This window comes from Protopterus annectens, chromosome 7.part0 (assembly GCF_019279795.1).
Source record: "Protopterus annectens isolate FY-2018-M chromosome 7.part0, PAN1.0, whole genome shotgun sequence".
Taxonomy (NCBI): domain Eukaryota; kingdom Metazoa; phylum Chordata; order Ceratodontiformes; family Protopteridae; genus Protopterus; species Protopterus annectens.
Window position 1 is genome coordinate 14,685,403 of NC_056739.1, and position 27,740 is coordinate 14,713,142.

General features: G+C 44.1%; 1 protein-coding gene across 1 annotated transcript in view; it reads right to left on the reverse strand.

Annotated features, from left to right (window-relative positions):
• The window catches only part of LOC122805771 (synaptonemal complex protein 1-like), a 5,909,626-nt gene that overhangs the window by 3,127,253 nt on the left and 2,754,633 nt on the right, over positions 1-27,740 (reverse strand). The window lies entirely within an intron of this gene.

The following is a 27,740-nucleotide window of genomic DNA, read 5'->3' on the forward strand; positions in this document are numbered from 1 at the left end:
CTTTTGATAGGAAAAATTGGATCAACATTGTTACTAATAGTGCAGCTGCTTCCCCAGGGATGGGCACAGTGTTATGACACAACAGGAGCACCTTTCCTTTTCCCTCTCCCTGGACCACCAAGAGTGGATCTTTCTTGCCCCCAAAGGAGGACCTCAACAGCTACAGAGGATGTGGATAACACATGATCTTTAGTGGCTGTAGGTACTACACTAGAAGGATCTGGGGTAAAAGATAAATGGTACAATAACTGGCCAAAGTAGAGTAACAACCTGTGACTGAGAAAAAATGCTAAACTGCTGTGGTGGCAAAAACTGTTTGCTTATTTCTTCTTTTTGTGGTTGGAAGAAGGATCGACCATGAGACAGGTAGTCTGTTCCATGGCTAAACTGAAAATGGTGCCTCTTTCCTCTGGAAGATAAGCAGCAATTACCAGTAAACAGTAAAAGTCCACAAATTTTACTTTCCTGACAGAAAAAAGCACAGTAAAAAGCACTTTAAAACACTATGCCAGCCCCACAAAAGAAAAAATAATCACAATTTCACCACAGAAATAATGTTTTTAGAGTTAATTTACACTTCTACTTTTTAAATGAAAGGAAAAAAATAAGTTCTCTGTTTAAAAATACGTTACAGTCTTGAGACAGTCAGTTAAAACAAAATACTACTAGCTTTAAAATAATTTTCTTGAAGAGAAAATTAATAAAATATCAACAAAATTAAGAAAATGGAAGATCTGTGCAACAAAGGAAAGCACAAGCCAACCGTTGATTCTCAGAAGCCACAGAGGAGCATACTCTTCGGTGCCAGTAAAGCTCTGAAAGGCTTTGTACCCAAACTTGTCTTTTAGTCTGCTCTGCTCAAGCTACTTGACAGTTTGGGCACATGGAAAGTGTTCTGGAGCTTTGGAAGCTGGTCAGCTCTTACATCCTTGGCAGGATATAACCCATATAGCTAAGGCTACTGTTGCAGTGATCAATATGATGAACATCTTTGGTTATGATAGAGTATTTTTTTTTTTATTTCCAAGTTGTCTATACATTTCAGCGTCTAGAGCTGTCATTATAGCTACATGTTCTTTTAATATCATGAATACTAGTCTCTCAGAAAAGTATGGATAAATTTGTGCAACAAGTTAATGTTATCAGTTCAGCTAGTGAAGAAGAAAGGATGAATATGGGTATGATTGCTCACGGCTTACAGCTTTACATTCTACAACAGGAAAGGAGGATCTGTTTGCATCATTTCATGTAATGTATGTAACAGTTCTCCCTGGAAGTGCAAAATCTGTTTATAGAGCTAGAAAGATTAATGTTATAAGAAACTGAGGTACATTATAATAATCTGGTTTGAGAAAATATACACAATTAAATGTCACACCTTGAGGCTTGCGTATCTGTAAATCACTGAGTTTTCCCTTTTAGAATGAGTCTGATAAAATATTTAAGAAAAGGTGAACTGATGCTGCTCACCGCTGTGTAACGGAATGAGAAAACATTCTGACTGAATGGGATGTGAGGAGTCAAAAACAATTGGTGAATGAGATTAAATTTGTTCATATTAAATGAAGTGCTGAGGTGAAGAGGAGGTCATTTGATAATAAAATGGATGTTCACACAGCTGTTAAAAAACAGAAGATGGAATTGATTGAAAGGAAAAAGAAAAAGCTACATCTAGATCTTCAGAAATATGCCAACAATGATACATTCTGTATTAAAATGATCTCAAAAAACAATGTAGGTTGACTGGTCAATTCAAATCATGTAATTTCCAACAACATCATGAGCGAAACAGGAACTGGAGTAGAAGTAAGGACTCAGAAAATTCATGCAACTTCTCTGTTTAAACACATACTTCATTGCCTAGGAGTTCTGAAAGTGGAGAAATTGATGGTGAAATAAGAAATGTGATGACAGAAGTTTTGTCTAATCCTCATGATTTACAAATGAAACAAGACTTTTGGAGGAAAGGTAGGTTTAAAAGAAATTGATATTGGGACAATGAGAGCTATACCAGTCATGAAAATAAGAACAAATCTGGTCGCAAATAAGAAGGTATGTTTTAAACAACAGAATATACAGTTTGTTTGCCCCACTGATATTTTATATGGCGCTGTTTCTCCTGTAATGTTTTGCACTACTGATTTTTTAAAAACAGAACTTATGTACTCACCATAATGATTATCTGTGTTGTTTGTTTTTGTCCTGCCTCAACCAATGGGTCTTGGATCTGACCTCAGATCCAACTTAGGACACTTCTATAGACTTTCACTCCATAGCTCAAGCTCCTCCCCTTATCAAAAGTACTCCTCTTTAGCCTGGATTACCTCAGTTTGAGTTTATCCTCTATTCAGTCTATATTCCTGCCCATAACACAACAATCAGTAAAAATACAGTCTAATTAAAAATCATATTCCAGTTAGACTAAAAGGAAAGGAAGAGAAAGACTAGAGCTCATCAGAAGGTAGGCACGATAATACTCCTCAGGTCAAACTAGGTGACCAAATGTAAACCTTCCAAGCAGGAAGGGGGTTGGAGGGTGGGTGGTTGAGGAAGGATGAAAACAAACAACGCAGATGCATTGTTATGGCGAGTACATAACTTCTGTACCTGATATAAAAAAGTCATGATCTCACTATAGTTCCATCTGTGTCGTCCACTTTTCATTTTTCCTCAACAATTGGGCGTAAATCTGATCCTCAGATCTGAGTCAGATGTTATTTTCAGCTCATTACCACTAGCAAATTCTAGAGCTCCTCCCTTATCTATAATGCTCTATCCCCTAACATACCTCAAACCTTGTTTGCTGGCTTATAGTATCAAAAGAAATATTAGCATCCTGGTAGCAGAAAACCATAGCTGGAGCTCAACATAAGGAAAAAGAAGTTATGCACCTACCATAACGTTCCATGTTAGTTGTCTTCTTCTCAACTTCTTTCTTGCTGGTTGAGTTCGGAGCCGATCCTTGGCTCCGACTCGGCCATCTTCAAAAGCTCGAGAGCTGCAAACTGGCACGAGGCAACCCCATATCCCATAATGCCTGGCGCTAGATACCAAGATCTCATTTGGTAAGTCTAACTGCAGACATAATAAGGAAAGGATCCTATCCTGGAATATATAAAACCTCCAGAGAGGCTACTAGACAGAAAGGAATAGCCAGAAAAGACTCGGAAAAAAAACATAAGGAACTCTTCTCGGTCTACAAGGATAGGGGGATGGAGGGTGGGACGCAAGAAAGAAGGCGAGAAGAAGACAACTAACATGGAACGTTATGGTAGGTACATAACTTCTTTATGTTAAGTTGTCTATCTCGCCTTCATTCTTGCTGGTTGGGACAGCTTCCCTAGCACCTGAAATCCTGGGTGGCTCATCGGAACAAACTCTTCAGAACAGTAGAACCAAAATCTGCTCTGTTTCTGGAAACCACATCCAACTTATAATGCAAAATGAAAGTATGTGGGTTGGCCCACGTAGCCGCAGCACAAATACATTCCATGGGCAACCTAACCTGAAAGGCCACAGAAGTGACTAAAGCTCTGGTGGAGTGACCTTTTGGTTTAACAGGTAATTCTTTATTCCTCAGTTGATAGATAAATGTGAAAGTCAACCACCTGGACAAGGTTACTTTTGAGAATGGAAGACCTTGTTTACCCTCAGCATAAGGAAGGAAAAGTTGGTCCAATTTCCTGATATCTTTAGTTCTATGCAAATACAAACATAGTTGCCTGTGAACATCTAACTGATGCAATTTATATTCCGCCCTGTTGGAGTGGTTGGGAAAAAACATAGGAAGGTCTATGGACTGATTCAAATTATTTTCTGAAGAGACCTTAGGAAGGAAGGAAGGAAGGATTAGTCCTGAGAGCAACCCTATCATTGTGGAACACTAGGTACGGAGGATGGGTACAAAGAGCCTGCAGTTCCGAAACTCTTCTGGCTGAAGTAATGGCTACCAGAAAGAGAGTTTTCCAAGATAAAAACTTCAGGGAACAAGATGCTGCAGGTTCGAAGGGATGCAATATTAGAGAAGCTAAAACCAAATTTAGATCCCACGGAGGTGGAGGATCTCTCACTGGATGCCTGAGCAGAGTGGTCTCTTTGAGAAAGGCTCTACATAGCTTATGCGACATGATATTATTTCCCGACAGGTCAATGTGAAAATTTGAAATTGCAGCTAACTGAACTCTAATTGTAACGGAAGCGGACCCAGAATGAAAGAGTTCCACAAGAATTTCCAAAATGTGGTGTACAAGGGCTGAAAAGGGGTCTATACTCTTAGTCTCTGCCCAGGAAGAAAAACGTATCCACTTACTAGCGTGTTTTTCTAGTCATAGACTTGTGCGATGATAAAATAATTTCCCGCACAGACGGGGAGATATCTGGAAGCCTGGCTAACGTTGGAAGTGGAGCAACCAAGCAGTGAGCTGGAGAGATTGCAGGAATTGGTGCAGCCCAGCCGATTGATGGATCAGAATGTCTGGAACTGGGTCCAGAGTCCAAGGCTGCTCAAGAAGATGATGATGCAGGAATGGGAACCATATTTGTCGAGGTCAGTAAAGAGCACTGAGGATCATTTTGCAGCCCAATACGGTAGCTTTCTGTATCAGTTTTGGAATAAGGGGAAATGGAGGGAATGCATAAAGAAGTCCCTGAGGCCAATCGTGGACTAGAGCATCTCTGGGGGAATGTTCGGGAAGTGGAAGGAGAGAGAAGAATTTGTTGCACTTGCTGTTGAAGGGGGTGGCAAAAAGGTCACAAGGCTGGCCCTATTTGCGGAATATTTGGTCCGCAACTACTTGATTCAGAGACCACTCATGAGATATGAGAAATGCTCTGCTCAGCCTGTCTGCTATGACGTTGGACTTCCCAGGGATATGCGTTGTGATTAGAAACCATTGGGAAGAGATCACCCACTGCCAGAGTCTGAGTGCTTCTCAACATAGGGGGTAGGACTTAGTTCTGCCCTGTTTGTTGATGTACCACACTACTGACATATTGTCCATTTGAATTGCAATGGTCCCGGTAGGAAGAGAGTCCTGAAGAACTTGCAACGCTAGAAGCACAGCCCTCATTTCCAAGATGTTTATATGCAGGTGGTACTCTTGAGGTTGCCAGGTGCCTTGGACTGTCCTGCCCTTATAATGCCCCCCCCACCCGATCAGGGAAGCGTCCGTAGTAACCATAGCAACTGGGGGAGAAGTACAAATGGTCTGCCTAGGGGTACTGATGTGGAGACCATCCACCATGCAAGGTGCTTTTTGCATGCTTCTGTGATCATAATCATGTGAGACATGGGAAGCTGCTGGAAGGACCATTGGGTGAAAAGCAGCCACTGGAGTATCCTCATGTGAAAACGAGCTAGAGGACCAAGTATGTTCGCTGCTGCCATGAGACCTAGAGTTTGGAGGACGAACCTGGCTTGAATTCTTTTGCATGCTACTAAGACCTGTACATGTTGACGAATCACTAATACCCTGCCTGGTGGAAGGCTCGCTGACATGACTTTTGTATTTAATTTTACGCCTATAAATGTGATAGACTGACAGGGCGGCAATGCAGACTTTTTGAAATTTATTGAGATACATAGTCTGGAGCAAGTCTCAATAATGTAGTCTCTGGCTCGCAGAAGGTGATGCCTGGTGGAAGCAGTAAGGAGCCAGTCGTCTAGATATGGAAACACCTGGAATCCTTGCTGTCTCAGGTGAGCGGTAACTACTGCCATACATTTGGTGAACACCCTGGGGGCTGTGGTGAGACCAAAGGGCAGAGCTCTGAACTGGTAATGGCTGGCTCCCAGCCGGAAGTGAAGGAATCTTCCGGAGGGTCTGTGCATTTTGATGTGGTAGTACGCATCCTGAAGAAGTATAGATCACATCCAATTGTCCTGACCCAGAAAGGGCATAATGGACTGTAGCATGACCATCCGAAACTTGGTTCTTTGTACAGACCTGTTCAGTCTGCTGAGATCCAGAATGGGTCTCCAGTCCCCTGTCTTTTTTGGTACCAAAAAGAACCTTGAGTAAATTCCGGATCTTTGCTGGTCTGCTGGGACTTGCTGGATGGCCCTTTTTCTTAGCAGTTCGGAAATTTCTTGTACTGCTTGATCCCTTAGATTGGGTGGAACATTTGGAAGGGACTTGTTTAACACTACTGGAGTGCGAACAAAGGGTATTCTGCAGCCTCCAGATATAAGTGACTGTATCCATTTGTCTTGTGTTATTGTCTTGCCAGGCTCTTGGGTACAGCGATAATCTTCCCCCGACTGCCTCCGGAGGTGGGCAGTCGGGCAACCCTTCAGGGATGGTGGGAGGGCTTCTCAGAGAAGGATTCTCTGCTGCCCTGATTTTGCGGACCCCCCCCCCTGCCACAAGGGCGGCATCTACTATTGTTCCCTCCACCGCCCCTGGATGGGAACTCACCACGTGTGTCCGGCAAGGCTCCCTGAGATTTCCGGAACCACATCTTTCCACTCTTCTGACCCTTGGGATATGGTCTGGAAGGAGTGGAAAAATGGACTCCCACGGCAGAGAGAGTCTTGCCTTCCTGTTCACGCCTGGTAAGGGTGTCCTTCACCTGTGATCCAAAAAGAGAGGAACCATCAAAGGGGGTGTTGGTGAAAGATGCTCTGAAAGGTTCCGCAAAGTTACATAGCCACATCCAAGCGTGTCTCCTTAGAGCAACACCTGTGCCTGCGGCTCTACTCGCACCATCGGCTGCATAAGAAATTAGCCTCATGGAGGAGGTCACCACTGAATTAAGAGTCGCCAGTTGGGAGGCTGCCTTAGCCCGGGCCCCCTCAGCTGATGGATCTTGGAGGGTATCTCCAAGCTCTTTAAGGAGATCCCTTTGAAGGCGGGTAAAGTGGCACAAATAATTCAGAGACCTCATAGAAAAGGTAGCTGAAGAGAACATCCGCTTCCCATATCTGTCCATCGTCCTGGACTCCTTATTAGGGGGATGGACAGATGAAGAAGTTTCAGCCAACTCCTTCTTTGTGGCCGCCGCTACCACCATGGCATCAACAGGGACACCTTTGGTCAAAAACTGTTTATCCTGTGATACCATTATGAATTTAGCAGGTCTTCTGGGGGTCGGTTCCACTGTGTCTGGGGCTGACCAGCCTTCCGAGCCACCACAGACATCAGTGGGTCGAAAGGCAGAGACACCCAGGAGGTGGAAGGTTGGGATCCAAATGCATCCAGGAATACTGACTCATCCTCGGAGGGGCTTAGGGTAGTCCAGTTCCTCCTCTGCCTAAGCATCTCAAGGATGTCTGAGAAGGAGACATCTTCAGAGGGGAATCTCGGGGACCCTTCCGAATCCTCCAAGTCGGTATTTGATGTGACAGACTCAGGGGAGTCAACATGCTTCCGCTTGCATTTCCTCTTACGAGGTGGCTCCTCTGAATGATCAGGGGAGGCCTCGGAAGAGGAAGATACACCCAAGGGGGTGCCCTGGAGCATTGGTTCCCCACACTTGGGGTCTGGAGGAGGGGCAGAGGCAGACACAGGCACCATAGTGGGAGGAGCCGGTGGGGATGATCGTGGGGCTGACTCAGGAGCCAGCACACTCCTCATGACCTCGAAGGCATCCCTGCTCGGATGCTGAGAAGGCTCCGATTCTGAAGAGACCGGAATCCCTCTCAGCACCGAGGGGGACAGCTCCGAAGCCGATGTAGGAGCTGAGCTCACCTGTGCCGAAGCTCCTAGAGGGAGAACGGGGTCGGACAAGGGTCCGATGCCACTCGCCCCCTCGGAGCCGACGAGGGAGTCTCGGCGCCCAGACCCTTCCAAGGATGGTACCAAAGAAGTGATCGGAGCCGACGACGGAACCGAAGCAGAAGGTATCGGTGCCGAAGGTTCCACGACTCGAACCCCAATGAACTCCGTCTCCGAGCTCAAGGAAGGAGTCGGAGGAGGAATAACTGCAGATATGGATGGAGCAGACACCTGATGAGGGGGGCTGGACAACATTTTTGCTAGGGCCTGTGATTTTAACAGCCTATTGACCACTCTCTCCACGTCATGATCAGATAGTCTTGAGGATCGAGAAGAGTGGGACCGATGACTGTGCTCCAAATGGAGCAGAGGAGACCTCGGAGCCGAGCGTATTGACTCCAGGGAGGGAGACCTAGATCTCTTTCGACTCCCCGTTGGCTCCGAAGGGAGAGTCGGAACCGACTGGGAGACAGGTAAATCGGTTCCGGCCGGAACCGAGGCTGAAGGAACAGCTTCACCCATCGACGGCTCCGAACTGGGAGCCGAAGATTTAGGTGGCTTAGAGGCCTTCACAGGCTGAGTCTTAGCTGGTGAATCCTGCTTAAGTAATCCCTGTAGGATTAACTTATTTTTACGCTCCAGCAGGACTCTTGGGCTGAAGGCATGGCAAACCGAACAAGAGTCCTGCAGGTGCACGGCACCCAGACAATAGACACAAGAAGTGTGACCATCTGTCAGAGACATCTTCTGACAGCATGAGTCACACTTCTTGAATCCGGACATCTTGGTATCCTTGGACATCCCTGAAAAAGAATTAGAATACCAAGGACAACACACAAAACACTAGGATGTAACTACTACCACACACACCAAGTTAAGACACCCAAAACACAGTCAAGAAAAACTGACAATATTCTATTTATAAGCTAAATAAAAACTAGCTAGATAAAAGCTAAAAGGTTTTTTTTTTATTATTATTATTAAATTAGAGAAAGGGAAAAAGGTTAGCCTCTAATTTAAACGGCTACCTAAGAAAGTGAAGGGGGAGGGGAAAACTCTCTAACTAAAACGAGTTTTCTGAAGGGATAGAGGAAGGATCAAGAAAGAATTATAGATACAACAAGTATATATATATATATATATATATATATATGTATATATATAAAGGTTAACTACTATAAACAATCTACACTAACAAGCCTAATAATTTTTATCAAAAATGAGTAAAATAATGAAAATATATGACCTGAGCCAGTAAGACAACCTCGCAGCAGAAGCGGCAAACAAGATCTGGGTATCTAGCGCCAGGCATCATGGGATATGGGGTGGCCTCGAGCCAGTATGCAGCTCTCGAGCTTTTGAAGATGGCCGAGTCCCAGCCAGCAAGAATGAAGGCGAGATAGAAAACTTAACATCAGTGGTTCCTTTACAAGGTCTTGATCTTCAAGAAGTCATTAGTTCAAGGGCAGGGGGTTGGTGGGGGAGGAGTTAAGGAAGAATTAAAATGGACAACACAGATGGAATGTTATGGTGAGTACATAACTTTTTATCTGATGTTGTCAATTTTCATTCATTCCTCAACAATTGGGACAGAGTCTCCAGCTACCTAAAATCACAAGAGGACTCTAAGGAGGGATATTCCTGAGCCAAAATCTGTTCTTCCCCTCGAGACAAGATCCGATTTGTAATGTGTAATAAAGATATGCCGATTAGCCCAAGCAGCAGCCTCGCATATATCATCTATGGAAGCCCTGGATATAAATTACTGATGACGTTGCCATAGACCTAGTTGAATGGGATCTCAAAGGTATGGGTAAGGAAAGCCCCAATTTGTTATAAAAAAAGGATATACAATTGGTCAGCCTTCTGATTAAGGTTACCTTTGTGACTGGGTTGCCTAATTTGAAATTCGCAAAAAGAGATAAAAGATCTGTTTTTCTGGAATTTTTTGTTCTAATCAAGCAAAAAGTAATGGTCTATGAATGTCCAGTAAATATAACATATATTCACCTTTGTTTGTAAAATCTGGAATGAAAACTGGCAAATTAATACATTGGATTGATGTTTGATTCTGACAACACTATAGAAAGGACTGGTTTGCAAAGCTACGCTATCCTTAAGAAATACTAAGTAAGGAGGTTTAGAGGCCAGTGCTTGAAGTTCTGACAGTCTTCTAGCAGAGATGATGGCTACCAAAATATAGTCTTCCAGGTCAAACATTTTAGCTCATATTTAGCTGCTAGCTCAAAAGAGGAATGAATTAAGGCCTGTAATACCAAATCTAAGTCCCATGGCAGAGTTGGATCCTTATAAGGGGGTGTCAAAAGAAGGGTACCTCTCAAAAAGGTCTTACAAAGTTTAGATGAAGCCAAGGAGGGGGTTTCAATCCCATTAGGATTGACAGCTAGTTGTACCCTAATAGCTGAGGAGCTGGCTTCTTCACTGAAAATTGTTGCTAAAAATTCAAGGACACAATGCACTGGTGCTGAAAAGGGTCAATATGTTTCTGCTGCACCCAAAAAACAAATCTCTTCCATTTAATTCTGTAAAATGTACTTGTGGAAGATTTGTGGAAAGACAAAAATATATGATGAAAAGGGGAAGATAGCTTATGCTGTCTGGCAATCAATGGAAGTGGAGAATCCATGCGGTCAGTTTAAGGTTTGAGATATCTGGGTGAATCATCCCTGTCAGGTGAGAAAGGAGGTCTGGAATTTGATCCAGAATCCAAGGAGGGTAGACTAGATGAGGCCAAAGAAAGGGAAACCAAGTTGTCAAGGCCAGTAAGAGGCAATGAGGATGACATTGCTCTTCAACCGGGAAGCTTTCTGTAGAAATTTGGAGATTAAGGGAGTTGGGGGATAAGCACAGAGGAGACCAGAGGGCCAATCGTGTAGGAAATTTTTTCTTGATGACTCCCCTGGCAGGAAGATTAGGGCAAAGAACCTGCTGCACTTGTTTAGGGAAGATGAAAATAGGTCGTAGCATGGCTGGCCCCACTGGTGAAAAATCATTTTTGCCACTTTAATGCTGAGAGACCACTTATGAGGTAATAGAATGGATGTGCTCAATTTGTCCACTATCACATTGGATTTCCCTGGGATGTGTGTTGCTATCAGAAATTGGTTGGAAGAGACCACCCATTGCCAAACTCTGAGAGCTTCTCTACACAAGGGGTAAAATCCGGTTCCTCCTTGTTTGTTGACATACCAAACCACAGACACATTGTCTGCCTGAATCGCAATTGCCGTGAAAGGGAGAGAGTCTTGGAAAGCCTGCAACACTAAGAGCACTTCTCTCATTTCCAGGACACTGACATGCATATTGGCCTCTTCAAGGGACCATGTGCCTTGGACTGTTTTTTCCCAAGGAGTGGCCCTCCCATCTCGGTGCGTCCATAGTTACTATGCATTGAGTTGAGGAAGAATAAAGGGACAGCCTTTTAGAAACTGATCTGAGCAAATCCACCATCAAAGATATATTTTGTATGCTTCGGTAATTCTTATCTAAGTGGACATATGCTGGTGAAGAATGGACAACTGAATTGCTAAACCCCATTGAAGAATCCTCATATGAAATCTTGCTAGGGGAACTAGAACAGTCACCACATACATTGATCCCAAGGCTTGTAGAATCAATTGGGCTGAAACTGAGGAATTTTGAATTACCTTTATGACCTGGAATGATAGTCTGCACTCTTGGAACAGGAAGAGATGATGTCACAGATACTGTGTTGAAATTTGTTCCTATGAATTCCATTGTCTGAGATGGTTCTAACTGACATTTGTTCTAATTTATGGTAATCCCAGAAGGGAGCAAGTCTGGAGTACCTGGTCTTATCAGTAAATGCCTGGTTGGAGTGGTTATGAGCCAATCGTCCAAGTACAAAAACACTCGGAATACCTGCAGTCTCAAGTGAGTTGCTATGACTGCCATGAATTTGGTGAACACCATGGGGGCTGTGGCGAGGCCAAAGGGCAATGCTCTGAAATGGTAATGACTGGCTCCCAGCCAGAAGCATAAGTATCTTCTGGATTGTTTGATTATTTTTATGTGACAGTACGCATCCTGAAGGTCTATCAGGACACATCCATTCATCTTTGCAGTGCAAAGAGGGTCTTTCCATCTTGCGCACACCTAGAGAGTGTGTCTTTTACCTTAGGGCCAAACAAAGAGGTTCCGTCAAAAGGTGCACTGACGAAGGAAGACTTGAAAGGCTCCCCAAAGTCACACAAGAGCATCCAGACATGCCTCCTAAAGTAAATGCCTGAACACACAGCCCTTGAGGTACCTTCAGCCACAAGTGAAATGAACCTTATGGACGAAATTGTAATTGACTGTAGGGCAGCCAACTGTGAGGCCACAGAAGTCTGAACCTCAGAAGTACTGGTCCCAGTGAGGGATTTGGATAGTTCCTTAATCAAATCCCTCTGGAATCTAGTGAAGTGTGCCAAATAATTCAGCTGAGTGCAAATGTTGCTGAATCATAAAAAAAAACACTTCCCAAATTTGTCCAGTGCCCTTGACTCCCTGTTGAGGGAGGGCAATAGAAATCTGTTCCACGAGTTCCTTCTTGGTGGCCACTGGCATGACCATGGCATCTAATGGTACTCCCTTGCTCCAAAATTCCTTTCCTTTAGGTGGTGCTAAAATCTGGTCTGGTCTCTTGAAGACAGGCTCAACTGTGCCTGGTTCCTTCCATGCCCACCTAAAGATTAAGACAATGAGCTCTCCAATGGGTGGAGTCATCTAGGAGGCAGACAGGCCAAACCAATGGCATCTAGGAATGCTGATTCCTCTTGGGAAATGTTATTGGTAGACCAACCACCCCTCTGCATGAGGATCTCTAGGAAGTCTCCATGAGACATCACTGGGTGGTGATCTTAAACACCCTTCCCCTCATCAAAAATCGGTATCTTCAGTGACCAACTCCTGAGGGGAGTTAAAATGCCTCCTCTTGCACTTCCCTCTTCCTAGGGACTTCTTCAATGGGGTATTCTTGAGATGTATTGGAAGAAATATTAATACCCTGCTGGGTAGCCTGGAGACTTTGGGATGGCTGTCCCTGTGGAGCACAGTGATGAGGCTCAAGGCACAGAGACATACGGGATCCAGACGTGAGATCCAAGGGGGAGGAAACATCCATCACGCAGAAGCACAAAACACTCTCTCCCACTTCCTTGAAAGCAGAATGCTCCAGGGAGAAGGAAGTCGATGGAGCAGAGAAGCCACGCTTCTGCCCCATTTGCTCCCCCTTGCCTCGAAGGCAGTCTTCCTGAGCCACATGTTGGAGCTGAGCTATCTAATGCTAGAGCACTGAGAGGCAGAGATTACTCTGACAACTTCTGAGTCGACACCAATACCTCAGATCTGACACGGACACCCTCAGCTTTGAGAGTCATCTGGATCTGATGCACTTGGAGCTGGTGCACTCAAAGAAGGCCTCAGAGCCAAAGATACTATGATTTTTGGATCCAATTCAGATGGTCCCAGAAAACTTGGATCCAAGGGCTCTGAAACCATGAGTCAGATCAGAATAGGAGCAGAGATCAATGGTATACTGCTCTTGAGGGCTTCCTGACCCTAAGGGGTGGGAACCAGAAGAACTCCCATCTGAATCTGCACTGAGAGAAACTATCATTCTATCCACATCAGCTTTGGTCAGACTTCTGGAGGGATGAGATGATGAGGCCACAGAGGGAAACCTGGAATGCCAGCAAGACTCTAAATATGGAGATAGGACCCAAGAGGGTACTGGATCAATGTGGGGGGGATATCCGTCCCAAGGTAAAGACTTCGGATCTGATAGTCCAGGATCCGAGGAAGCCAATTTTGTGTCAGAAGCTGGCTTTGGTTAAGGAGCAGTCTTTAAATCCAACTTTTTGTGTTTCTTTCTTGGAGGCTTCACCATCAGATCAGAGGAAGGGGTGGAGGAACCTGATGGATCCAAAGCCTTTCTGGACTGTTACTTAGTCATAAGTTTTTTTTGATGGGGGGGTGAGCCCCAGATAAAGCCTCTGAAAAAGTTGAAGGAAGCAAACCTTTTAAAATTAGCTTGTTCTTATGATCCACAATGGCCTCAGGATTAAAAGATTTACATATGTCACAATCTTTCTGAAGGTTCTCAGGGTCTAGATAATAAAAGCACAAGGCATAAGTATCAGAAAGTGGCAACGTATGACTGAACTTCTGGCACTTTGTAATACCAGATGGTTTTTCAGACATTTTGACAAACAGGTTTTGAAAGAGGGAAAAAAAAAGAAGTTATGTACTCACCATAATGTTCCATGTGTGTTGTCCATCTCCGCCTTCATGCTTACTAGGATGGGTTTGGATATGATCTTCGGATCCGACTCAGCCTTATATGCAAGCTTGAGGTCTTCCACTAGCTCGTGGCTAAAAACCCTATCCCAGCATGCCCTAGTAACATCTCCCAGCTCGTGTTTGCAGTCATAATAATAATAAGAAATGACTACTTTTATAATATCTCAGTGTGCAGTCAAGCAGGTCAGAGAACAATGATGTCCCATTGTAGCAACTCAGTTTTCCAGAACTAAAAACTATCTGGGGGAAAGGAGGGTGCAATGTAACAATGAAGGCAGAAATGGACAACACACATGGAACTTTATGGCGAGTATATAACTTCTTTATGTGTCGTTGTCCGATCTCGCCTTCGTTCTTACTAGGATGAGATAGTGTCCCTAGCACCATTTTTCTTGGGAGGCTCAAGGGAGAATATTCTTCAGAATCGTGAAACCAAAAGAGGCCCTGTTCCTGGAGGCCAAATAAACTTTGTAATGAGTGATAAAGTTATGTGGTCTTGCCCATGTTGCCGCAGCACAAATGGTATTAATTGGTATTCTAGCCAGAAAGGCGGAAGAGGTTGCAATGGCTCTTGTAGAGTGGGCTTTAACCCTCTGGGCGAGAACTCTGTTCTGAGATTTACAGATGTAGGTTATGCAATCTGAAAGCCATTTTGACAGTGTCACTTTAGAAACTGAGGTATCTTTCTTTGAATCTAAGGAAGATATAAACAGCTGCTCAGATTTTCTGAAGTTCTTAGTCCTGTGTAAATAGAAGCGTAATTGTCTATGCACATCTATCTAGCTGATGCAACACGTATTTCACCTTATTTTCGTAATTTTGGGTAAAATACTGGAAGCTCGATAGACTGGTTCAAATTAGATTCTGAACAAACTTTTGGCAAAAAGGAAGGTTTTGTTCTTAAGGATACCCTGTCCTTGTAGAAAAGAAAATAGGGGGGCTTTTTTGACAAGGCTTGTAGCTCTGACACCCTTCTGGCAGCATTTACGGGGAGGGTATTAACATTACAATGTACCCCCCCCCGACTTGGTTAATTTTAATATTAAACAGGATGAATTCAATAATTTTATGTATATTTGTGACAATTTTAGTATTTATAATTTTAGTGATGTCACCCTAATGAAAGAGCATTTTAGTTTACTGTCAAAAGGTATACAATTCATCCCTACAAAGAGGGATAATTTAACTAAAACTCTATTAGATATTAAACTTTTTACTAGGAAAATTAATTTTCAAACTCTTTTTAAACAAGAAATATCACTAGAACAGGGAATTTTAACAAAGAAAAGTACTTTTAACCCACCCCTGCACCCTTAGATCAAGACTTTTGAAAGTGTGGTAGAGAGTCAGATTAGACATACTTTTAACAAAACCAGGTGCAAACAAAATCTGAACTCTGATGAAATGAGAATCTTGACTGAACTTAAGAATGAATAAAAACTTAAGAGTAATGAAGCCAGACAAGGGAGGGGGTATCATTTTAATAGATAACGTGATCTATGAGGCAAAAATGAATGAGATCTTGAGGGACACTGATAAGTATTCAAGTGTATCTAAAAATGAGATTAATATCTCTTATAGAAGAATTGACATGGTCCTGGAAGATCTCCTTTTAGATGGTTTGATAGATCACAGAACTTTTAGTTTCTTGAAAGTGGAAAAATCCATAATCCCCAGTATCTTCGGCATTTCAAAGATACATAAAAATTCTACTGATCCACCATTAAGACCTATAGTATCAGCAGAGGGGTCTAAAATGTTACCCATAGCCAAATTTGTAGAAACTAAACTCAAACCATTATGGTCAAAGAGAAACAGCATTTTAAGAGATTATTGGGATTTCCTGAGAGGTTTTAAACAGGAAGAATTTACAAAAATAATATTTTTTTTAACAATAGATGTTATTGATTTGTTTTCCAGTATACCCCATGACTTAGGTCTTGAGCTTTTGGAAGAGATTATTTATGAGGACAAGACTTTAAACAATGATGAATGTAACTTGGTTTTGCAATTAACAGACTTGGTTTTAAAATACAGCTACATTTTTTTCAAGGGTGAATACTTTCACCAAATAAAGGGTGTAGCTATGGGTGCAATTTGTGCCCCTACCTATGCTAACTTGGTTTTGGCAAAGTGGGAAGAGAAATTTGTCTTAAATTCAATATATAGGGACTGCTGGATTTCATACAAATGTTTTCTGGATGATATATGTGTTTTGTGGACATCTACTGAAGACGGAATTGTAGAATTTATTAATTTTTTAAACAATAGTACTACTTTTTTTAAATTCACTTACAGGGCCAGTTATGACAATTTAGAGTACCTAGATATAGAAATATATAGAAAAGATAATATTTATAAATCCAAAGTATTCAGAAAAAGCACTTATTGTAACTCATTTTTGCATTTTAACAGCGGTCAAGCTGCATACTGTAAGAAGAGCATTGTGAAGGGGCAATACATCAGATTGAGCAGAATGACCTCTGATGATGAGGATTTTGCAAAAGAAACTGAGTTACTAAGACAAATGTTCAAGGCAAGGGATTACCCTGAGATTTTGCTCAAACATGTTGAGGAAGAAGTTATATTAGGTAGGAAAGGGAGATTCCAACCTATTTTAGGTAAGATGACTTTGAGTGATTTCACCATTACAACACATAAAGAAGAAAATTTTGAGAGGGCATTAGTTATAGAGTACAATGCCAGCTCTAATTTGATCAGAAGCATCTTAGGAAATGAGTGGAACAGGTTTTTGGCTTTTACAGACCCGGAAATCCCAAATGATAGATTAAAGGTAGTCTATAGAAATGCCAGTTCTCTTAAAAACATTTTAGAAATGAATCATAGTACAGAAGTACGGGGGAACAAACAAAGAACCTGGGACATACAAATGTGGTCACTGTTCCCAATGTGAGTGGATAATAAACAAAGATAAAGTAACGGTAATATCTAGAAGCATAACTTTATTAAGTAAATGTTATTCAAATTGTGATACCATTGGTCTCATATATTTAGCCCTGTGTCAAGTATGTCAGACTTTTTATATTGGAAAGACCGAGAGAAAGCATAAAAAAAGGATATATGAGCACATGTATGACATTCAGAATGGGAAGGAGAACAATGCTCTATACAAGCACAAACAGTCATGTACACAAGCTCATTACCTATTTTTTGCAGTGGAAAAGGTAAACTTGGATGCACGGGGTGGTATGTGGGAAGAGAAAATTGAGTATAGGGAGCTTTGATGGCAACTAACATTACAAGCTAATAGTTGGCCAGGTTTGAATGAACATAGGTTCATAGGTTAGTACTAAGCTAATTGCCCTTGCGAGCTATTGTAAGCCTAGCCAATTATCCCTTGTGAGACTCAACCCCTGCATTTTGTGCTTGTAAGGCAAACACCTTAACCATTAGGCCACCCTCCCAACCCCAAAACTATATGCATTACTCCTTAACATAACACACATCTGGATATCTCAGGATTAGAGCCCTGATCACCATCACACAAGCTACCTGCTTTATTCCTTTGAACCACAGAGGCTGCTTTTCCATAGCTCCCTTACTCAAGTTAAGATCAGCTAAGTTATAAATTACACTTTGGAACAACAATTTAGAACATTGCTTCCTTCCAAAGAAGGGTTTTAACAAGTGTGTTTTATAAGTGTTTTTACAAGCTTTTAATTCACTTGTAAATAATGATAGAAATTTTAAATTTTATATACCAACACTATGGAATTTCTATTTTATGTAGTGTTTTTAACACATATTCATTCACTCAGTTTTGGTTTATATTTTAATGAATTATTTAATGCTTTCTAGTTCCCTGCATTTATTTTATGATGTTTTTAATTTAGTTCTGCTTTCAACAGCATGAATATGTATGTATTAAGCAAACATTCATTGGTTGGAATTTTAATGATGTCATGTCTATGAAAATTTAAACTGATGTATTTTTTTACTAGCCCACATCTGAAGAAGTGTTTCTAAATGAAAACGCATACTTGGTAAGTTAATGTGGAGTATTTGAAACATGTTATTCAGTGTCTAATAAAATTTGTGACCTCGGTCCTCGCTTGTACTGTGGCTTCATTGTTTCATCGTGCTGGTACCTGTTTGAGGTTTAGAGGTAATAGTTACCAAGAGAATACTTTTCCTTGTCAGAAACTTGAGTTCGCAAGATGATGCTGGCTCAAAAGGGGGGAATATTAAATGGGACAAAACAAAATTTAAATCCCATGGTTGCGTGGAGGGTCTGTGATAGGTTGTAGTAATAAAGTACCTTTTAAGAACACTTTGCACAGCCTATGAGACACTACGTTGAGATCGGATTCACCAATATGGAAACTAGAAATCACTGCTAATTGGACTCTTATGGTAGCTGCAGTTGCACCCTCATCGAATAATTTTACTAGAAACTCTAGAACAGAAGTTACTGGGGCAGTAAAGGGATCAATATGGTTATGAGAAGCCCATAAAGATAATCTTTTCCATTTGCTTCTATATATTTTTCTTGTTGAAGCCTTTTGAGAAGAAATTAGAATGTGTTTCACTGATGAAGAAAGGTTAGAAAACCTGGCTAGGGTTGGAATCAGAGCAGCCAAGCTGTCAATTTGAGGGTCTGAAGGGAAGGCTGAAGCATTCCTGATGCATGAGTCAGAAGGTCTGGAACTGGGTCCAGAATCTCAGTCTCCTCCCAAAGTTGAAGCCACAGGAAGGAGAACCAGATTTGATGAGGCCAGTATAGGGCGATGAGTATCAAGTCCCTTCCCAAACAATTGGCTTTCTGAAGAGCTTTGGGTATCAAAGAAAAGGCATAGAGGAGACCCGAGGGCCAATCATGATCAAGTGCATCCCTTGGTGACTCTCCCGGAGTGGGGATAAGGGCAAATTAGCTGCTGCATTTGGCATTCATAGATGTTGCAAAAAGGTTGCAGCAAGGCTGGCCCTATTTGCAGAAAACCTTTTCCACTACCTCTTGTTTTACAGACAACTTGTGAGGCAAAAGAATTGTTCTGCTGAGCCTGTCCGCTATCACACTGGATTTCCCCGGTATGTGCATTGCTATCAGAAAATATTGGGAAGGGGTCATCCACTATCATACTCTCAAGGTCTCTCAACAAAGGGGTAAGATTCTTGTTCCTCCATGTTTATTAATGTACCATACAAAAAGAAATTATGTACTTACCATAACGTTCCATGTGATGTGTTCATCTCGCCTTTGTTCTTACACACGGGTTCGGAGCCGATCATCGGCTCCAAGTCGGCCGCATTGCAAAGCTCTGCATCTTAGAGAAGCTCGAGACCAGATTATATCCCATAATCCTCCCTGCTATTCCTCAGATCTAGTTTGCGAGAAACCAGACCTCTAACCCTCACCTCTTTGCAAGATATACACATTCACACGGATATCCATGAATATCCTCCGACTATAATAAGCAATTCCTATGGGCGGTGAACCATATCCTAATGAGGACACAGACCAATGAACCCTAGAAGAAGTAAGAGAAATCCTGACCAGACTCTAGTCTTACCTGTTCTTCCATAACATGTGAAGGGGGGGGGGGATGTAAGAACAAAGGCGAGATGAACACATCACATGGAACGTTATGGTAAGTACATAACTTCTTTATGTGAAAGTGTTCAATCTCGCCGTTTGTTCTTACACATGGGTAGCGTCCCTAGCTCCGTCACCCTGGGTGACTCATGGAAGAACATTCCTGAGCACAGTGGAACCAAAGGATGTCCTGTCCTTGGAAGTCCTGTCAACCTTATAATGAGTGATAAATGTATGAGGCTTAACCCAGGTAGCTGCTGCACAAATCTTGTCTAAAGGTAAGCGAGCTGCATGAGCCAAAGAAGTGGACACGGACCTGGTAGAATGAGCCTTAGGCTTGAAAGGTAATGACTGATTCTTAATAGAGTACACAAATGCTACACAATCGGAAAGCCATTTAGATAAGGTACGTTTCGTGTCTGCCATACCCTTTTTGTTGTCTGCAAATGAGACAAACAGCTGATCTGACTTTCTGTGATCTTTAGTCCTGTCCAGGTAAAATCTTAGCTGCCTATGAACATCCAGCTTGTGCAGCATATACTCCAGTTTGTTTGTATGATTCTTGAAAAACGTGGGGAGCTCTATGGATTGGTTGATATTTAGGACAGAACATACCTTGGGGAGGAATGACGGGTTTGTGCGCAAAGAGACTCTATCTGGGTGAAAGATCAAGTACGGTGTTCTGACTGACAACGCTTGTAGCTCTGATACTCTTCGAGCTGAAGTGACAGCCATGAGAAATAGTGTCTTCCATGATAAGAACTTTAGTAGGCAGGATGAAGCCGGTTCAAAGGGAGGTAACATCAGTTGTGACAATAACAAGTTCAAATTCCATGGGAAAAAGGGCTCCCGAATGGGTGGACGAAGGTGGAAGGTTCCTTTCATAAAAACCTTGCAAAGCCTGTGAGACATAATAGAAGAGCCCCCCTCACCAATATGAAAGTTAGATATAGTCGCCAACTGTACTCTCAAGGTGGAAGTTGAGGCCCCTTCGTGAAAGAGAATTGATAAAAATTCCAGAAGTTTGTGTAGTGGAGCTACCAAGGGATCTATGTGTTGGCTAGACGCCCAACATACGAAGCGTTTCCATTTGCTTCTGTAAAGCTTTGTGGTGGAGGCTTTATGAGAGGCCACCAGAATGTGTTGAACTGCAGGAGAAAGAAGATCTGACCTGGCTAGAGAGGGAAGCAAAGCAGCCAAGCTGTCAGTTTTAGGGATTGGAGAGATGGGTGAGGAAACCCCGATGAATGAGTCAATAGATCTGGTACTGGGTCCAGAATCCAAGGTTCCTCCTTTTGATGGGCTCGAAGAAAGGAAAACCATATCTACCGAGGCCAGAATGGCGCTATGAGTATTAGTGTCCTTTCCAGGTTCCTGGCTTTCTGTAGAAATTTGGGTATCAACGGGGTAGGAGGGAATGCATACAGGAGACCCGGGGGCCAATCGTGCACCAGTGCGTCCCTGGGAACCTCCCCCGGAGGGGGTAGAAGGGCAAAGTAGCTTCTGCATTTGGCATTCAACGGGGATGCAAACAGATCGCAGCAAGGCTGGCCCCATCTGCGGAAGATCCTTTCCGCCACCTGTGGATTGAGGGACCACTCGTGAGGTAACAGGATGGCTCTGCTCAACCTGTCCGCAATGACGTTGGATGACCCCGGGATATGCGTTGCCAGTAGAAAGCGACCCGTGGACTCTGCCCATTGCCAAATTCTCATGGCCTCTCTGCATAATGGGTAAGACTTGGTTCCCCCTTGCTTGTTTATGTACCAGACCACAGACATGTTGTCCGTCTGAACTGCCACTGTTCCCAGAGGTAAGAGAGCTTGGAAGTGTTGCAACGCTAGGAACACCACCCGCAACTCCAGAACATTTATGTGCAGATTGTACTCTATGTTGGACCATTCCCCTTGGACTGTTCTTCCCTGAAAAAGTCCCCACCACCCTATCAGAGAAGCGTCCGTGGTTATTGTGGCCGTCGGGTTGGGTAGGACAAACAGACAACCCATTATGAGATCCTGACTGTTTACCCACCATGAAAGATCTCGTTTGCAAGAGTTTGTTATTAGTATCTCGTGCGATAAGGGTAGCTGTTGGAACGACCATTGTGCGAAAAGCAGCCATTGGAGGACCCTCATGTGCAATCTCCCCATGGGAACTGCGATCAGAGACGCTGCCATTAGTCCCAGAACTTTTAACACTAGCTTGGCTGGGGCTTTCCTGTTCTGAAGAAGAAGAAGAACCTGTTCTTTGAGGGTTGACGCCCTTAGTGGGGGAAGTTTCAACAGTGTTAACCGTGTATCTAGGTCTGCTCCGATGAATGAGATACGCTGTGAGGGCGATAAGGCAGATTTTTCGATATTGATTGAAATTCCTAAGTGGGAACAAAGGTCGACTGTGTAGTCTCTGGCTTGAACAAGATGATGCCTGGTGGTGGCGGTGAGGAGACAGTCGTCCAAATACGGAAACACTCGGAACCCTTGTCGTCTCAAGTGAGCCGCCACTACTGCCATGCATTTGGTGAACACCCTGGGGGCTGAGGTGAGTCCAAAGGGCAGAGCTCGAAATTGAAAATGACTGGCTCCCAGCCGGAAGCGCAGGTGATCCCTGGACGGCCTGGCCATTTTGATATGGTAGTACGCGTCCTTGAGATCTATTGAGCACATCCAATCATCCTTCTGTAAGAAGGGAAGGATCGACTGTAGCGTGACCATCCGGAACTTTTCCTTCCTTACGAAGGTGTTGAGATTGCTGAGATCCAATATCGGTCTCCAGTCCCCTGTCTTCTTTGGAACTAAAAAGAACCTTGAGTAAGTTCCGGATCCTCTTTGGTCTGCCGGGACTGGCTGGATGACTCTTTTTTCGAGCAGCTTTGAAATTTCTACAGCTGCTGGACCTTGCAGATGGGGTGGCACATCTGGAAGTCTCTTTTGTTGAGGTGGTGTGGACGTAAAGGGAATTATGTATCCTCTGGTTACTATGCTTTTTACCCAAGAGTCCGAAGTAAGATTTAGCCAGGCCTGTGGGTATAAAGCCAAGCGACCCCCGACTGCATCCAGAGTAGGACAGTCAGGCCACCATTCAGAAGGGCTGGAAGGGCTTCCCAGAGACTGTATCCCTGTCGCCCTGATTTTGCAGACCCCCCTCTGCCGCCGGGGTGGCGTCTTCCATTTCTTCCCCCTCCTCTGCCTCTGGAGGGCGTATCACCCTGTGTGGCTTGGAAAGATCCCTGAGTCTTACGGAACCACATTTTTCCGCCTCGTTGCCCTTTGGGGTACGGCCTAGATGGAGCGGAAAAACGAACCCCAACAGCAGACAGGGTCTTCCCCTCTTGCTCACACTGAGTTAAAGTCTCCTTTCCTTTGGGCCCAAAGAGTGTGGCACCATCAAAGGGGGCGTTAGCAAAGGAAGACTTGAAGGGTTCCGCAAAGCAGCACAGCCGCATCCAGGATTGTCTACTGAGAGCAATCGCTGAAGCTGCAGCTCTAGTTGATCCTTCGGCCGCATATGAGATGAGCCTCATGGACAAGTTTACTATTGAAGTAAGGGTGTTGAGTTGTGCTGTCACCTTATCTGAGACAGCAGCATCTGTGTTACCCTGGAGGGTATCTCCCAGTTCCTTAATGAGATCCCTCTGTAGACGTGTAAAATGTGTCAAATAGTTCAGCGAACGCATGGAAAAAGTCGCTGAACTAAAAACGCGCTTCCCATACCTGTCCACAGTCCTAGAATCCTTATTAGGAGGATGAACAGAAGAGGAAGACTCAGACATTTCCTTCTTTGTGGCCGCCGCCACCACCATAGCATCGACCGGGACTCCTTTAGTGAGATAGGCCTTGTCCTGGGGGGCCGTGATAAATTTGTTAGGTTTTCGGGGGACCGGTTCCACTGTGTCCGGTGTTTCCCACGCCCTCCGCACGATTAAGTCCATCAATTCATCGAAGGGCAGGGTCACCCAGGAGGTAGAAGGTTGAGCCCCAAAAGCCTTCAGCAACACTGACTCATCCTCAGTGGGGGCTAGGGACTGCCAATCACCCCTCTGTTTCAAGATCTCCAGGATGTCTGCAAATGACACATCCTCAGAGGGGGATCGTGGGGACCCCTCTGCCTCATTCAAATCGGTGTCAGACGTTAGAGATTCCTGTGGGGAATCAACGTGCCTCCTCTTGCACAATCTCTTCCTCGGAACATCATCAGAGAGGGCTTCTGGTGAGGCCTCCAAGGAACAGGGATCACCCTCTGGGGCTGGCTGTAGCAATGGGGCTCTACGCTTAGGGTGAATCGTGGGAGCAGAAACAGAAAGCGGCCCTTTAGGGGAAGGAAAAGACGCCTCTGATGAAGTAGTTGTCTGAGCAGACAATACCTTCCTCATAAGGTCAAAAGCCCCCGAGCCCCGGGCCGAGGACTCCTCCGGTTCCGAAGAACGCAAAAGAGGGGGGCTTCTGGTGAGGCCTCCGAGGAACAGGGATCACCCTCTGGGGCTGGCTGAAGCAATGGGGCTCTACGCTTAGGGTGAATTGTGGGAGCAGAAACAGAAAGCGGCCCTTTAGGGGAAGGAGAAGACGCCTCCGATGAAGTAGTTGTCTGAGCAGACAATACCTTCCTCATAAGGTCAAAAGCCCCCGAGCCCCGGGCCGAGGACTCCTCAGGTTCCGAAGAACACGGAAGCATCACCGACACCAGAAGCGTGGGCTCCGACCCTGAGGATGGAGCTGAACCAATCTGCGCCGAGGCCCCGAGAGGCAGAGTTGGCACCGAAAATTCGGTACGACTCTCGGTCCCGGAACCAAGGAGAGATCGTCGACTCCGCGACTCTCCTACGGGCTCCGAAGGAGTTGAAGTCAATGGTGCCGATCGTGCAATGGACGGGTTCAGCACTGAGGGCTCCACTAGCATTGGATCGTCCTCTCCCAGCTCCGAAGACTGGACGAGTCTCAAAGGAGGACCAGTTGGAGACACGGGGAGGGCTTCTAGTTTCGACACCAACTGGGACAAAACCGCAATCAACTTGGAAAGGGCCGTGTTTTCCATTAGTTTCTGCACGACACGATCCACATCAGTATCAGATAATGGTCTGGAAGACCGGGTCGAAGGGGCCGAAGATGGCACCGACCGAAGAATCAACGGTGGAGGTAGCTCCGACACCGGTTCCAAGACCTGGGGCTCGGTGAAAGATAACCATTCGACGCTCGGCCCCGAGGTCCGTGGAACCGGTGAACAAATCTTTGAAGATGAGCTCGGAGCTGATGACATGGGCTCCGATATCTTCGACGTCTTCCACCCCTTCGAAGACTTAGAAGCTGGTCAGACTTCTCCAAGGTCTCCTGAAAGTCAGGTTTAAGTAAACCCCTGTCAATAAGCTTCCTGCGTCTCTCTGTCATGACCCTCCCACTAAAGGAATGACAGATGGAGCAAACCTCCTGCAAATGGAGAGGGCCAAGGCAGTAGACGCAGGAAGCGTGATCGTCAGTGATGGACATTTTCTGTCCACACTGACATCTCTTAAAGCCGGATTTGGCTTTCTCTGACATTGTATAGTCAAACCCAACACTGAAAAATATTAGGATAGAAAAAAAAATACTAACCAACAATAACTATATGTAATAAGAAATATACAATAAGCTATAATAACACTGCTAGTATAAGTCAGAAAACTAGAAGGCCGAAGCCCAAACCTAAGTAACTAAGTATATATATATCTATATATAATATAAATCAAGAAAAACACACACTCTCTATACTATCTACTAAGGCTAAAGATAAACTATGCTAAAGATTTTCAAGAAATTTTGTTTATCTGAAAGATAAACTAAATTGTTCGCTGGCCCGAGCTCTCCTCGACCGATCTGTTGCAGCGGCAAACTAGATCTGAGGAATAGCAGGGAGGATTATGGGATATAATCTGGTCTCGAGCTTCTCTAAGATGCAGAGCTTTGCAATGCGGCCGACTCGGAGCCAATGATCGGCTCCAAACCCGTGTGTAAGAACAAACGGCGAGATTGAACACTTTCACATTGACATGTTCTCTGTCTGTATTGCTATAGCTCCCAGCGGTAGAGAGTCTTGGAATGCTTGCAATACTAGAAACACCACTCTCACCTCTAGGACATTGATGTGCAAATGGGCCTCATGATCCTGCCAAGCACCTTGGACTGTCTTTCCCTGATAATGTCCCCCTACCCAATCTGAGAGGCTTCCGTGGTCACTGTGACCAATGGCTGGGGAAGTACAAATGGTCAGTCTAGCATCACATGGTTGGAGAAAAGCCACCAACGCAGGTCTTTTTTGCAAGTTTCTATTATCATTATTTTGTGTGACATTGGCAATTCCTGCATTGACCACGGAGTGGAAAGTAGCCATTGTAGAATTCTCATGTGTAGGCATGCTAAGGGGATTAGAGTTATTGCTGCTGCCATGGTCCCCAAAACTTTTAGGATTATTCTTACTAGCGCTTTTTTCTTTGAAAGAGGACTTAACACCTGATGTCAAAGGACTTGAACTCTTTCTGGAGGAAGTCTGGCCATCATGTTTTTTTTCATCCAATTATGCCCCTATAAATATGACATGCTGAGAAGGCTGCAAAGCAGATTTCTCGTAATTTATTGTAATTCCCAACTGAGAGCAGAGCTGTAAGGTGGTGTCCCTTGCTTTTATTAGTTGATACTCAGTGGTGGCGGTTAGGAGCCAGTCGTCTAAGTATAGAAACACCCGGAATCCCACGCGCCTCAGGTGAGCCGTGACTACTGCCATACATTTGGTGAACACTCTGGGGGCTGTCCATCGAGTACTTCCAATTGTCTTGTCCCAAAAAAGGGAGTACTGACTACAATGTTACCATCTGGAACTTGGACTTACTTACTGATTTGTTTAGATAGTGGACTTACTTACTGATTTATTTAGACAGTTGAGATTCAGAACTGGTCTCCAGTCCCGTTTTCTTTGGAACTAAAAAGAATCTTGAGTAAGTTCCGGATCCTATTTGGTATGCAGGGCCTGTTTGGATGACTCTTTTGTCTATCAGTGTTTGAATTTCTAATGTTGCTTGTTCCCTTTTCACTGGGTGGAACATCTGGGATATTTTTTATGTTTGGGATGGGGAAGGAAAAGGGTATACAGTAACCTTTGGATATGATGCTTTGTACCCATTTGTCTTTTATCTGTCATCAGGCTTCTGGGTACAAAGATAAGTGGCTGACTGCCTACAGAGATGGACAGGTGGGCCTACTTTCAGGAGCATTGAAAGGGCTTACCAAAGAAAGATTCGCTATCTCCCTGATTCTGTGGACCCCCTCTGCCACGTGGTCGGCATCTTCCATTAGCACTTCCCCCTCTGCCCCTGGGGGAAGATTTACCACATGTTTTCCTGGAAAGCTGTCTGAGATTTTCAAAACAACATCTTTCCACTTCCTTTCTGACCTTTGGGGTATGGTCTAGTAGGTAGAGAAAAATGGACTCCTACGGCAGACAGAGTCTTTTCTTCCTGTTCACATCTGGTTAGTGTGCTTTTGGGCCCGAAGAGAGAGCAGCCATCGAATGAGCATTCAGAAAGGAAGATTTAAAAGGTTCCACAAAGTCACATAAGCGCATCCAGGAATGTCTCCTTAAGAAAATTCCTGAACCCGCTGCTTTAGTCACTCCATCTGCTGCATAACAGATAAGCCTCATGGAGGAGCTGATGACTGAATTTAAGGCAGAGAGCTGAGAGGAGACTATATGCAACCTCAACAGCTACCGAACCTTGGAGAGTATCTACTAGCTCTTTCAGGAGGTCTCTCTATAATCTTGTAAAATGGGTAAGGCAGTTCAGCAATCTGAAGGCAAACATCACTGAAGAAAAAACGTGCTTTCCATATCTGTCCATCGCATGAGACTCTTTGTTCAGTGGATGAACAGACGAAGATGTCTCGGAGAGTTCCTTCTTGGTGTTTGCCGCAACCCACCATAGTATCTACTGGGACTCCCTTGGTCAGGAAAGTTTTGCCAGCTGGGGATGTAATAAATTCACTTGGCCTCCTAGGAACAGTTTCCACTGAAACTGGAGACTCCCACACCTTTCAAGAAACCAGGTTTATCAGTTTGTCAAAAGGTGGAGACACCCAAGTGGAGGAAGGTTGAGATCCAAAGGCCTTCAGAACTATGGACTCCTCTGC